The sequence below is a fragment of the Haemorhous mexicanus genome, chromosome 4, assembly GCF_027477595.1.
Source record: "Haemorhous mexicanus isolate bHaeMex1 chromosome 4, bHaeMex1.pri, whole genome shotgun sequence".
Lineage (NCBI taxonomy): Eukaryota > Metazoa > Chordata > Aves > Passeriformes > Fringillidae > Haemorhous > Haemorhous mexicanus.
The window spans coordinates 39,037,538-39,053,228 of record NC_082344.1 but is presented as its reverse complement, the minus strand read 5'-3'; the positions used below and the strand labels follow the sequence as shown (position 1 = coordinate 39,053,228).

Sequence of the window (15,691 nt, the reverse complement as noted above, 5' to 3'; positions counted from 1 at the left end):
TATAATAAAAAGTGTGTTACAGTATAAGCATTGTGCATTAATTTAACTGATTTAACTGAATCTTCAGATATTGCACAGTGTTTTTCCAGCTCTCAAAAATTGCAGTGAGGACTTCACATCCAGCTGAGTAAACCACACAATGAGGTACTTGGACACCAAAACTGTCCTCCTGAAGGGCCAAAGAAATGGCAAGAGAATGCCAAAATTGTTGTATTTTCAAGACATGTATCAACATTTCAGTCTGCCATTTCCCACAGGCTAACTCTGTTTCCTCTCAAGAGAAGCTCTGCATCATGTTTTGTGCAAGGATGAAGTGGAGGGGTACAGAAGTAACAGATGAGACCTGCCATCTGAGCCATGGGCAGCAAAGCTTCCAAGAACAGTGAGCAATGGCCTCTGTCACTGATTTCAACCTGCAGTAACTCCAAAGATTATTTTTTTAGCTTATTCCTGTCATTAGGAAAATTTCTTCCCTACCTTCTTATGTAGGTTTTCCAAGCCTCCTTCAGTTCACCTTACCCATGGAACAAGGATTCTACTCTGTTTCAGCTGGGGAAATAATCTGAAAGTTAGCTTGAGATTTTGATAGCTTTGGACAAGGTGCTCAGAGTTAGAGCCTGTAGCTCATGTCCTTCTCTCTGGGTACTGCAATGTTCCACGGCCTTACATAGATATCTACAGCTAATTACAAAAGAAACACAGCATTGTCAGACTTGATTAAAAAGTAATTGTTCTGTCTTAAAATCACAGAATCAGCTTAGAAATTCTTAATTTTTTTTCAAGATTGTATCTTGTCATTGACTTTGCAACTGGTGGCCTCATTTTGTAGATAGAAGTTTAAAAGAAAATATTTTTGATGGAAGCTTTTAGTTATCTGAATGAGAGAGATATTCACACAAGAAAACAAAATCAATGCTAGAAAGTGTGAAAACTGAACACAACACTGGGCAAAGATTTCTAACTGTCCAACTTTCCATATACCAAACCTTTTAGAGAACATTTCTTTTACTTTTTAGATTAAGTGAATTTTAAATTATTTGCTCAACAGTTACTACTGTTCATTTTGCATTTCTCTGGCAGTAGTAAAATGCGTGCTGCGGATTTCAACTGTGCTGCTGCTAAATTATTCTTAGACGCAATAAGAATTTTTGATACAGAATGTATTTTTCTGAAGTTGCTGAATGTACTGAAATTCACTCTGAGGCAACTACCTCTTATTTCCTCAGGTCCTTCTGTTTTATCTCAGCTTCCTATTATATTTTTAAAGGGGCATCATAGTCAAAACTACTGTGAGCATTATAATATGAACTGAAATACAAATTGGTATTTTTTATTAATTATTTTTTAAAGAATGCTTACAGCTATATTTACATTAATACATGGTTTTTGGAGCTTTTTGGGGTGTTTAGAAGTAGTTGCATTGGTGTGAGAGAAATACAAACAGCAATTTAAATAAATAAACTGACTTTATTAACACTATTCATGATTTGATTATGTACTATAAAAACTAAAAGAAAAGAATGAGTTTGTAAGACAAACACATTCTAATTTAGTAAAATTTTATCACTATAAACTGCATGTCTCTGTGTTAATCCTGCAGTGTTATAAAAGTCAGAAGATATCCATGCTGTGAGGCAGCAATGTAATACCTGGATATGAAGGGGAAATTATGGGATTTAATGAATAAAACTGAATTACACCTCATCCCTATAATACAGTAATCTTTCCTGTACATAACCAGAGACACTATATCATGTAGAAAAGAGGTACCTGCCATATGACTTACACACAATCCAAATTTATTAATTTCTGATTAATAAACATTTCTGTAATAACAAGCTGTGTAGGAGGTTAAAGTAATGTTCACTACTTTCTACTCATTTCTTGCAGGAGTAAGTTTTTCTAAAACTGGATATGCTTACTATTTTTTAGAACTCTGATTATAAGAAAGATACATAAATATTGAACATAAAATCAATGAAAAGTATCTAGCAGCTTAGTTGTTTATCTGGCTTCAAAGTCTCATAGGTACATTTATGCCATGCAGCAAAGAAAGCAGGGAAGTGACTCTTGCTGTTGGCTGCACTGTGGGGTTGGTGCAAATGATATTTCGCAAATGTATCAATGGTATCTAAATGAGATACCACATTTCAGGTAATCCTGTTTCATCATGCGGATCAAAGACATTTGTGCAGCTGTTTTTATTCAACAAGAACAGCAGGGAGATCATATTTCTTTAACTGGCCAAAAAGCAGTCAATATTAAAGGAAAAATCTGTATGCTTACCTCTCTAACCAGAATGAACAAATATCTCTTTAAGAAGTTTCTTCTAAAACACTGTTTATGTTATAGTCAACCTTCTTAAATAACAGAATACTGAAATGCATGCTGAATAACTTATTTTCCATTTTTAAAGCCCCAAGCTTAAACCCTGCCTCACATCCTGTTTTGATCTAGCTTTACCCCTTTCAAAGATTTGTCTTTTTTTCCCATGTCTTTGTTCATTAACAAAACAAAAGTACTTATTATTCTTGATTTTAACAAGATGTTTTCTGAAGACAAAATCATTGTTCAGGTGTAGGCGTAACCTGCAGATTTCACATTTTCAGAAACCTTTCACAGAACTTTCATTTCCCTCTTTGGCCACTAGCCTGAGCAATAAAAATGTCAATTTCAGAAGCCACAATTTAACTGAAAAATAGATATAGATAGATGATTCACTTTCTTCTATATTTTTGACGTCATCAGATCAAGAAAGAGTGAAAATTCTGTGCAATTTAAGGACTGCTTATGTCTTATGAACTGCAAACCACCTTTTCTACAACAGGCATGCTGATTATTTGTGACAAATAAGCTAAATATTCAAAAATAATTCATTTAATCAAGCAACTTTTTAACTAGTGAGTTTGGACATATGTATAAATTTAAAAGCTACATGACCATGTTCATTCATGTGAAAAAAGCATGAATTAAAAATCCAGGAATAAATACATGTAATTTAAGATATGAAGTTTTCAACACTTCTATTTGTAAGACATTTTCAAGGGCTGTTGAACTAATTAGATAACTGCTAGCTAATTTAGTGAGATTCTTTACATCAGTTTTCTTCAGAATATTCAGAAAACTTACTGTATTACAAGTCATTTACAATATTTCATGTATCAGTTTCCATACATCATCTCTTCTTGGACAACTTATTCTCACTTCATTTTCTGGAGCACTATTTTGTACCTGACATCTAAAAGTTTACAGAAGAATATTTTATATTATCTATTTGACTAAACCTGAGTTTCTGCCACACATATGCATACTACCACCGCTTACAACTCAGCCATACATTTGGGATAAATCTGACAGGGGGTGTTGAGACCCAATGCAGTCTGGGCCAGCATAGCTAGAGCCTCTTTATGAGTGCCTATGCAATAACTCTGGTGTCTTTCAGGCTAGCTACACTAAAGAAGGATAAATCAGAATAACTGAAGAGAAAACTACTATTCTCCTGAAAATTCAGAATATGCACTTTCTGGCACAGCTGAAGAGTCAAAAGACTTCTTTGCTTCACTCCAATTACAATTCTGTATTTCAGTAATGAATGTCATCACTCAACAACTTGGATGGCTGCGCTTGACAATATTCAATTTTTTTCAAGCTCCCATTACATGTTGAAACTGAAATAAACTTCCTTCAGAGCATAGCCAATATTGTGTCACAACAAAATACTTTCAGCTTCAGGTGGCTTTCCTTCACTAGAATTTGCTCTCCTCAGCTATAAGATCCCAACACTTAATTATAAAAGCCCGCAAATATCAGGCAGAAAAAGGTATTGCATTGAAAATACCTTCAATTTGCAAAAACTCAACATTTTTATAACATATATAAATATTTTTGAATATCATTAAATATGAGATATGGCAAAATAATTGAACAGTTGCCAATTCCCACTTGTTCTTAGTCCCAAATGATACAATTTATTTTTGAAAAATGGCTGTTCGCTTCATAAATATAGTAGTAAATATAGCTGTAATCTCTCTGGGTTTCATTGGTTTCAGACAAAAAAAAAAATTATCACAAATCAAGACCTGCAGATTCTAAGGAGTTAGAATCTGGTCTACAATTTCCAAAATTAATTAAAATGCATAGAAAAGGAAAATTCTTTGGTCTTCTGACATATCTACAAATGCAATTCTCGATTATGACTCAGTAAAAACAAAAAAGCAAACAAGCAGAAGAAAGATACAGAAGAAAAATACTCCCATACTAGTTTTGTGATACATTTACCTGCATTTCAGAAGTCTTTACACTGAAGTTGGTAGGTGATATAAGCAGGAAGTGACAGAAGGAATTAAGTAGAGTAAAAGATCAACTTACATTCATTTATAACCTTAACATTCCATGTAACTTTCTCATTTTGTATTTTTAGGTTTCATATTTCACTGCAAGTTTTTTTTCCCTTCTGAAATATCTTCTACATTTTGATCTACATTGCAATAGCTTGCCTCCAATGCCAAAAAAACCTGGAAGCCGTTTCCATGTGTCAGAGCACAAAGAAAGAACAGTTTATAAATGTGATGAATGAGCAAGTACAGTCATAAAAAGTTTGATAAAAGTCGGCTCTGCAGTTCTGTGCTTAATATTACTGTAGATGCTTTCATTAATTTTTTAATATAAGTCAAGTTTAAATGATTAACAGATAAAGCCATTCTTTTAACACCCTTTGAGAGTTTTATACTTTCAGAGGATTGTCACAGAACTATGAAACATGTTACACAGAAGAATTCAGCACTGAAGAGAAGAAAACCCCCAGCACTTGAACCACGCACTTATTGCATACAACTAGCTACTACACAGGAGCTCCTATAGTTTTAGGGCATGAAAAGCCAGACACTGAGCAATAATTTCTTCCAATCTGACAGGTAATTAAATTGACTGGTTTTGTACAACTTCCTCCTGGGGCCTGGAACATCTTACCCTGAAGTCAAAGTGTGGCAGACATTATCTGCATTTCAGATTGTTCCACTAATTCATTTGTCAGTAAGTCAAGCAGACCCATTCTGCTTGTGTCTGTAGTTGTGCCAGCAAAAAAATTGATTGATCTGCTGTTTTATTTCATGTGAAGTTTATAATCTCTTCCCCCAAAAATCAGAATGTTAGATTTCCTCAGTAGAGATGCTGCTCTGTATTTTTCACCCTGTAGCTAAAGGATTTTGCTCAGCATGGAAATACACAGATACAAATCTTCTCTCCAAAATGGACTTGAAAGTTAATTCAGGAAACTCTGCCTGTTTTACGTCCCATGAAGCATCCTCAAATATTTGTTTAAACAAAGTTACAGAAAGATATGCCAAACATATTAAAAATTGTCCCCAAATGCATCAAGCCCTGTACTGAGAGTACAGTAGTGGTGCATAAAGCATATGAGAACAGAGTTAAAGTATAGTTCTTCAGAGAAAACACACATATGGTATTGGAGACAACATGCCTGGTTCCATTCAGATTGTCCTCAGCTTCAGAGCATGCTGGAAGAGCCCACTAGAGCAGCATAGCAGGCCTCCCTCATTTTATTCCACCATTTACTCCCCCAAACAGTTTTCCCATTCCATTAGGTTGGTCATACCCTTATGTGTATTTTCAGTAAGTACATTCACCATAATTTTCCACAGTGTCTAGCACATGGCACATCTTATTGAATATAAACATTGGACTACCTGTTAACAACAGTCTAGACAGAATCTAATTGCACAATGAATGTTTTTAGGTCTGCAGGAGCTGAATAAAAACGTTTCTCTAAAGAAAAGATCAATAAATAGATCTTAAAGCACTGAAATAGTAATTGGACATGAGATCGTTAGATATGTTTTACTATTGAGAAACTGAGGTTAAGCACTTTTTCCACTGTCTCCCAAGAAAGTAAGAGCCATCTTAGAACTCAATTTCCACTGTCTTAACTCGAAGGCCACCTTCTATGTATTGTCTCTAAAATATGAGTAGATTTTGACCTTGCATTACCAGATGTACTACTAGCCATAAAATTATTCAATCTTTTTGGAAGCTAGCAGATTGGCTTGAAGAGGTGGATGTAAGTTATTATACAGCCCTGCATGCCAATGAAATACTGAAATTTCATTCTTAGGGGTCTGCTTACCTGTTGCAGAAAGATATTATGTGGCCACCTTCCATGAAGTTTGAAGGCAGTCATGCACCTAAGCCCCATAAATAGCTGTAACTTTGTTCACTTAGACTGAAGATACCATCAATTGGTTTATGCTGACCTATGCTTAAATGAAGCTATCACTTCTGGTATTTGATAGGAAATTAAGAAGATCATGGAAGGGAAGGAAAATAAAAAAATTAAAGGCAGTGAAGATGGTTAGAGCGGGTTAAAAAAAAAGTATTTAATAATCCCGTGTGAAATGCTGAACATTTTTCAGACACAAAGAACTGTTGAGGCTTGTAGGATTAACATGATTCCTTGTCTAGCTGAAATGGAATGCATAGTGCCTATAACTGAAATGCCACTCTAAGGTATCTCTTATATTCCTTCTGCCAGAAACAGATTTTCAAAAAGCATGCCATCATTATTTTGCCTTCATGGGGAAGAGTACCTATTACAGAATTGTGAGGCATAATCTTCCAGTGAAATACCATTTTGAACTTTGAGGGAAGGACTGTAAAGAGTTAGAAGTAAGAAAAAAGAAAGTTAGAAGGATGAAATTGCATTTATGCAATTTGAATTCTACACATAATTGCATTTATTATGATTGTGGTGAGTTAGTCAGAGGCAACTCAAGGCTGACAACACATATGTCAGATGAAGAAGTAATAATTCTTCTCAAAACCATAATACTTAAAAAGGGGAAGAAGATGCAAACTGGTTGAGACCAACCACTCTAGTCCACAGAAAACAAATCAACAGTATTCAATTACAAAACCTTAATAACTTGTAAATCAACAACAAGTAAAAGGAAACCTCCATTCAGAATGTATAGTCTTGTTCATACATACTGAGCACATGGAAGTGGTAACCATGGAACTTGTTGGTTTACCTTGAAAACTGGAAAACATCTTTAGATGTTTGGAAAGGTAGAAAGCTATTACATCAACTGCAACATACATTGCCATCATTGTGCATTTTATAGGCCAACTAAATGATGCCTATAGAAGACAGTTATCTACATGATAGTAGCTAAATGGATAAACTTCTAGTTGGCACCTGCAACATTAGCTAAACTAGATCAAATTAAATGCAAAATGAAACCCTACATAGCCAATACAAAAGGATTCCATTTTTATATAAGTACTATTCCTACTATCATCTCTCTTTTTCTTACTTCTCGATTATTTCAAAGTTAGAGACAGTCAGTATAAGTTTGCTGAGCAGAAGCTAAAATACTTGATTCATTTGGGTCAGGTCAGCAACTTAGTAACTGACAACAATGCAAGGAAGCTGTCAGCAGTTTTGTCAGTGCCTCTCATTAAGTATGACAGCAGTCAAATTGACTCAGTGAGAATTTACTCAGCCTGCAGAGATTGGCATCACTCAGCAGAGTGCCATAGGATGTAGAGAACGAGCACCTCAGTCTTGCTCCCAACATGGTTTTCAATACTGGAAACAGGTCTTGGAAGGCTGGGCTATCAATGAAGGAAACTGTCATCATCAAAGAACTCAAGATTAGGATGATTTATACTTAAATGGATTAGGATGCCCTATATTCAGCACTGAAGAGAAGAAAACCCCATTTATATATAAAGAGAAGAAAACAGATGTTTGCAACTGTTGTTTATTTCATGTATTTACGGCTAGAAAAATCACCATTTTAACAAGTTAGTTTCTATGCCTACTAGTCTGTAGGAAACAGAAAGCTTTCTGAATTAATTTCCAACAAACTAGTAAAACAATATTGATAATACCTCTTCTGATTCATAATGTAATATTATCAAAGATAATTTTCACAGTTGCTCATGGAAAAAAAAAAGCTTCATCTCTACATAAATAGCCATCATATTTGCAAGTAATGGTACTTTTCTGTAGTATGCTATTTTCTTATATCCTACCTCAGAGGCAAATGGAATCATAGATATAGCAAAAAGTTACCCATTAAAAGAGGTAAAATAAGATTCAATACTTTGGACTCTGGGATAACACTGGTGGTGTCCTAGGACAGATTTAAAGTGTGCTGTATAAAAAGGTCTCATTGAAACAGCAGATAATAGGAAAGAAAGGGTGGGGAAGGAAAATTGCCTATCTTTGGAGCCTCAGTTCTCCCAAAACTTATGCCACTTTTTCTTCAGCATCCTTCACAGAGCATTCCTTTACTGAAATTACATTCCATTGATTTGCTCAGTTTATACAATGAGATACCTGTCATTAGAGTTAACCACTGCAGTACTGTGCATTTTACAACACACAAGCAATCTTCTTTAGGGAAGGATTACATTAGCTTCCTAAGCCTGAGGACTAGCCATCACCTTTCTCTAAATAAGAATGACTGATTTACGCTATCTGTTCAGGTATCAGCAGAAGTGCCTTTACACACCTCATTAGCTGCAAGACACAGCCCAGCCCTTACTTTCAATCTTTAGTTTCAGCTTTATCAGGCAAGCTCACATCCATGTTTGACAGCTGTCAGTATGGTATGATACTAGAGCATACATGTACCCATGTTTTATACTCTGGTGACTATTTGCAGATTTATGACTACTGCCTGCTTGCTCCAAATACTCATTTCAAGATTATTTTCAAATTTTCAAGATTCTTCCTACCTATTGACATACACTAGCCTAGCCAGCCATGCCTCAAAGAATACCACGCGTATTTTTCACAACAATTATGAAGCCTGAAATATGGAACAATACCAAGAGCAAGTTTGAGTGGAAAATCAGAAATTCCCTAGGAATCCAACAGGTTGAGGGTCAACACTCAAGACTGCTTTAAAGTTTACTCCTCTTTGCAATGACTCGAGTTTATATATGCTTGCTGTTGCCTCTGTAAATCCTTGAATTCCTTGATTCTTATTTCCTTTCCCAATGTGCCTCTCTCTCCATTAATTGAGAAACTGTCTGAAGAGAGGGTGTCTGTTTAACATATGCACAGTGCAATGTAGACTGCACCAGCATTACAGTCAAAAAATTGTAAGTAGTCATAATTTAGGAAGAATGACAGCTTTCAGTCTAGTAACAGATGAATAACTGTATATGCACATACCCTATAAAAGCTGGCCTAAAGATGTTTCAAAGAACAGGATATTCTGGAATATATGTGAAGGCACAGGAATATTCCCACCTATACGACAGAGCAGAATCTTGCCACCTTTGCTTCACTTGATCTGTAAAGCACTGAGGGGCTCTGGAATTTGTCAAGGACTTCAGGCACAAGATAGATCTTTTAAGACTGGGTATCTTAAAGTCCATGCTTTCTTGTGTATTTGTAGAAAGACTGTACTGTCCTATCCACAGTACAATTAGGATTGTGTAGTATAAAACCAAATCCAGTTAATTCTACGTATTTTATATGCATTAAGTCAGTAAAACTGAACACTGACACAACACACTAACATACCACAGGCAGGAACATCAGGGCACTGTAGTATGTACTTTGACCTCTGATTAATTCTCACAGCAGTTACTCAGAAATAATAATAGCTGTCCCACCTGCATTACGCACCTCAAAGTTAAAAAAATCTGCAAATAACTTTTAAACATTTACATTGTTAGTTTATGTGAGGCAGAAATTAACAACCAGTGATTCATGAACTCTGGTTAATGTTTGGGTTTTGCTGGGTTGTTGGGTTGTTTCTTTAGTTTTTAGCCTTTTTTAAAGTTAAGAACAAAGTTCATGCATGGTCTGTAAATTTGAGAGATGTAATGTTAAGCAAGGAACTAGCTGAAAGGGATCTACACAGCTACATGACTGATATTTTCTTCTTTTTTCCCATTTCCCCCTAGCTAAATTTATCATCTCAATCCTTAAAGACAGCAAAAAGCTCATAACTATTGTTTATTGGGTTTCCTGTTGTAGAATACTACACTTGTATTATTTCTAGATAAATTATGGTCAATTAGTGTAAGAATTGCCTTTTATCATTACTTCATCCTCCAAACAGATGCAAGAACGAACAGTGATTTTTCAATGCTGTAACTTCTGATTCGCATTCTATGTTTGAAACACCTTGGAATTTTTTACTATTTTTTTTACTAATTTCAAAAGTATCCATACAAAATAACATTCATAATCTAATATTCTCATTTGAGGGAAATTTATTTGGATTAAAGTTTTACATCAAAGCTATGCACCAGTTTATATGATAAATATTTAATTGAAAAGAAAGAAGTGAGAGCACTGAGGGAAGAAATAAATTTTCAGAATAAAGAATATGCATTAAAAGAATATAGATTATTACAATTTCATCCTTGATAGTAGAGATATACTGTATGTAGATAGTTACAACAATTTAAAGAGAGTTTACTTATATAAATTTTCAATCTTAAGAGCAGCACAAAATGCTGGGTAAGCAATTAACTTGTATGCAATAGAAAAAGGTCTTTCCTTTTTACTTTTGGTATTTTCCATAATATATTTGGAGTGGAACATATTTACTGTGATTTATGACAGGGCAATCTTCCTTTATCTCTATCCTTCTCACTCTCAAATCAGGTCACCAATTAATCTGTAGTGTCCAAAAAATTCCTGAGATACATTTGCTCTCTTTTAAGAAAAGCATTTTTTCATCTCATGCAAAATATTCAAAAAACTATTTTTCATTTATTCAAAGGAACACTAAAAACTATTTGTTTTAATCCTGACCTTACCATTAAATGCTATGACCCAAACTCTCAGCCTCTAGGCAATTAAAAAAAAATAAATCGTTTGAGTACATCCAGCCAATGATTTCCATGTTAAAAGAAAAGTCTAAGTTGGAGCCATGTGGTCTCAATCAGGCAGTAAAAACTCTGTATTTTCTTAAATGCACAACTGCAGTATGCCCATAACCTCTCTTTTAAATCATCTTAACCAGATCTGAATCACTCTCACCACAAATGATTCGGTGGCGCTGGAATGTGCTGGGGTAGACAGAGTTGCTCTGCAATGAACATTGAGATATTTCCCACTTTCCTAGTGTTAAGAGAATAGTCTGCAGGAAAAAAAAAAAATCCCAATTCTAAAAGGTTAAAGCCAAGACAAAAAGTGACATCATAGTTCAATCATTCAAGAAAAAAATGCATCTACTGCCTAATAAATCAGTGTTGTGTGCCACAAAGCACAGTGAGCCAATGCAGCCAAAGAACAGCTTTTCTTGCTGAGGCAGGGATACCACAAGCAGCTGGCAGATGCATATGTAATTGTATTCAGAGAGCCACTAAATCCATTAAGCTAGCCAGAGTAGGAGAAGTTGATCAATTAAAAAGCAGAATATACACTATTTCAGCAACAATTTGTGCAGCCTCCTACACCACATTACAGTTTTTCTTACCATAGGCCACCACAATTTTTTTGCAGTTTAGTATATACATATATGACACTTTCTTAACAGCTTATAGGCAGATCACTTAGGATCAAAAACCATTTTCAGGTATCTGCACTATCTAAATGCATGCTGCTAGTCTTCTTCACCAGTCTCCTTAAGCAAATAGAAAGGACAAGCACAAAACCACCTTAGCTTCCCCAGCACATCTCAGAAGGAGTTCCAAAATATTACTTACATCTAAAGTTATAATAGAGGAAAGGGAATGTAGGTCCATGGGGGCTCCTAAAAGTCACATTTAAACAGCAAATGAGCAAGCTTTGCTTAAATAACTGTAAGATTCTTAAATGCCATTTCCTCTTTAAAACTGTGTCTGGAGCCTGAAAGATTTCTTTCAGTCTTAATCACCTCAAAAAACAATTTAAACATGTGGCCAAAGCGATGTGCATTTAAAACAGGAATAGACCAGAGCCAAGACATTTGGATCCAGTTATTAACCTTCTTATACTTCATGGATGTAGGAATCCAGGGATTTTGGTACAGGCCCATCTCTGAATTCAACACTCATTGCCAAACCTCACAGTCAATAGAAAATATGCTTTAACATATCAAAGCAGGAAAACCAGCATAAAGATGTCAGATTTTTCCACCACATCAATGAGAAAAAATGTCATTATAGCACCCATGTAAATTGTGAAACTGAAAGCAGCTGCTGAGGCAACCTGACATGGTGCCATTGGCAGAGGGGGGTCCAACTGAGGAAAACAATATTCCATTTTTAGCTCGGAAACAAAATCTTTGCGAGTTTTAGTGTGTAATTCCCATTCAGTGAATAACTTGCCATAAACAGAGCTAGAAACTACTATAGAAAGAAATGCCTTAGTACCTGGCAAGTAAAGTGTACTAAACATTCCCAACATCCTAACTAATTGCACACTGTGCTGCTGAGCACTACTTCACAGTCAATCCATAGAAACATAATTTAGCAGATAATTTTAACAATTACCACACCTGAGTATTCTCCCAAATGAAGGGTGAAATGTAGAATGACAAAGCTTTGGTTTTGAGTTTCTAAATTAGAAAAAACAAACACACAGACCTCAAACAAATAGTTAATTGACTTTGTCTGCTATACTTCGCACAATCATATATTTGCCCATTCAGCATATTTTTCGTGTGACTAGGTTCACCTTCACAAATACTTGATCACCAGCAGTTAATAACTGGATAGAGGGAAGGGAACTCTCACTTTGTCAACAAAAAATATTTGAATAACTACTTGAAGTAACTGATGGAGCCAGAGCCAAGGCAAGAGAAAGGAATTTTTTGCCCCTTTTAAGATCTATTGTCACAGTAAGGTTTCTTTGGACTTTTAGCTTTAAAAGTATGTAAGTACATTCAGTCACCTGATCTTTTCCCCTTTGTCAAATTTAATATACAGTTGACTTTCTGGACTTCAAGGGTTTCTTATTTATCACTTTATTAAGATAACCCACGGAGCAAGACATAATAGCATGCTGATAGCAGGGCTTATCAGTACTTTTAAAACAAATGGGTCCCTGCAGTGAACTTCCTTTGACAGCTAGATGGCATTTCTGAAAGCCATGCATTTGTATTAACCTGCCTCAGTTCTGACCATTATAAAACTTTTCCTAAAGACAACACTGAGAGATTAAAAAAAAGGTCTTTGTGACAAAGCAAACCATTTTGCTAGTAAACTAATAAGGCAGCAGTTCTAACACTTTGAAAAAGCGAGAACAGCTAAATCATTTTGCATACTGGAAGAAAGCAGTCTCTTCTGCAGGACTCCTGTCCTCTCTCAGAGTCATTTATTCAAGCCTACACTCTTTTTACACTGTAGATTAGCTTTCACTTGCATGCCCTAGAACAGTAGACTCTCAAAGCTTTTTGTTTTAAAAAGAGATTCACTTTGCTCCTAATAGCGGGAAAGGAAGGGGGAGGGGGTGTGCTCTGAATGAATGCCAGTCATTTAAAACAAACTTGTTTTAGGTGCCTGTAAACTAGTCCTGGGGTGCATATCATCCGTTTACCCTCCCCATCCTCCTCAACTTTAGTTCTACCCATATCCTCTATGATGGAGCACCTTTACTTCCCAGGTTCAGCCCTTGCACTTAAAGCAAATTAGTTACTCTGCCAGTTAAAGTTACTCTGTACTACACATTGTTCAAAACAAAACAAGCTTGCAGAAAACCTAATAATAAAGCCATTTTGGAAAGTTTTCCAAAATTGCACAGACACTTATGAATTTTGTTAAAATAGATACATTCTTATAAAGCTTCTTGGAAAAGGAAAAATGAGGAACATTTTACTGCTAGGCACTGTTCCAAGACCACTACAACAGCACACACTGTGTGATTCACTCGTACTTTCCCCCCCTCTCCTATTGTAGCAAGCTAAAGCACCTTATAGCTTCCTGCACCTTTATACACATTTAAGGCTGGCACTTACCGTTGTGGCACAGAGGGACCCCACCCCCGCAGAGAGGCTGAGAGCTGATGGTCTCTGGGTCCTTGATTTCTTGACTAGCCCCGGCTCTTAGCTTTGCTGCTCTAAATTCATTCTAATCCGCAAAGGAGCAGAGAAAAATTTAATAGACAGCTGAGCTGCCAAATTCCAACCACCACGACCGGCAATGAAGACGTTCTCCCTAGTTCTGACTGAGTCCAAAGAACAAAGCCTGCTGGCAATGAGGAAGCGGAGTTTAAGTCCTCTGGCTGCAGTCCAACTGTTGCTCTTGCTGCTGCTGCAGAGTACGTGAGAGTGTTTGCATGAGCTTGTAACGCGTGTAAGAGATGGGGGCTGGGGGAAAAGAGGGTGTGTGTAAGGGGAGGAATGCTAGTCATATCCAAAAATAACACGAAGGAAGTCAAGTAGTGATCCGTCTCCCCTCATTCTCTCTCCTTATCGCATGTACTGAGAGTGTCGCTACCCTAAGATTCTGATCTCAAGAGTGGGTAGAGAAAAAATTCCATTGTGACTTGCCGCTCATATGATTGTGCTTTTAAATTGCAACTGGGGAGCTGTACACTTACAAGCACACGTCACAAAATGCATGATTTAGTAGCAATCCACTTGATGACACTGCAGCCAGCAGCATTTCACACTGTGTGCGTTTGTTTGCAAACTGGAGAGAAAAACCAGAAACTACTAACGTAGTTTACTACACACCAGGAAAAACAGTGTCATGTTTGCTTGTCCAGAAGTTCCTAAATTCCAGTCCCAGGCACTTCCAGCTACTGTTAGTGTTGATTTTCAAAATAGCAAATGTTGCAAGTTTACAATATAATGCCGAGACAGAGATATAAAAATCTTTATCTAGTTTAAATTTGCCTGGTTTTTTGCAATTATTTTTAAAGAATTCCGCATAGAGAAGAGTAAAAAAAAAATCAACACCTATGCGACAATACAAACAAAAAAACTCACCTAAAAAAAAATTAAAATCCTTCCTGAATAATCAGAAAGCTATAATGTAACTATTGTGACTTTTCTTATTCTGTTAAAACCCTAAGAATATTGATTTCAATAATTGTGGGCTTTCAAAAATCTTAAAAATAGTCATTAACAAATGAAGAATAAATTTAAGGAAAAATATTATTAATCCATTAATCACAAAATCTTCTGAGTTGGAAGGGACCCATAAGGATCATCAAATCCAACTCTGCAGTGAGTGACCCATGGAGGGAATGAACCCAAAATTTTGGCATCATTAGCACCATGCTGATCAACTGAGCTCATCTCATGATAGACCCAATATTCTTTTCAGTACTTGTATTTAACCTGCTTTCTCTCAAATCAACTTGAGTACCTCTAAAACTCTTTACAAACTCAGGAAGAGCCTCTATCATCAGTTAACATTTCTGAAGAATTTTTACTCAGTCTAGTAGGACTTCAGTCTCAAGGAAATCCCTTCAAAATATTCTAAGATAACACAAGTCATACTTTTATTGTGATACTCTCTGTGCAGTGTTTAATTAAGTTTTAATTTAAACATTACAATATAAAGAAAGTTCAAAGCAATTTTGGGTTTAATTTAATCTCATGCAGATTAGTTTATCCCATGATGCTGGGTTGTTTGATGTGGTGCTGGGTATTTAGGAAAAACAAAACTGGTAAACTTCAACGATGAATGGTTTTGAAATACTAATTTTCACAACAGAAGTAACAGCTGTAAAGAAGCAGAAACTAGTTAGAAAAAAGACTCCAGTGTGCTG

The 15,691-nt window shown here is 35.8% G+C and overlaps 1 protein-coding gene across 1 annotated transcript in view; it reads right to left on the bottom strand.

The window, feature by feature from the left end:
• Nucleotides 1-14,272, bottom strand: part of PALLD (palladin, cytoskeletal associated protein) — a 145,827-nt gene extending 131,555 nt beyond the window's left edge. Inside the window, exon 1 of the mRNA XM_059844496.1 lies at nucleotides 13,929-14,272. The gene's annotated coding sequence lies outside the window, so the exon portion shown is untranslated. The remainder of the gene's footprint in view (nucleotides 1-13,928) is intronic.
• Nucleotides 14,273-15,691: the final 1,419 nt, after the last annotated feature.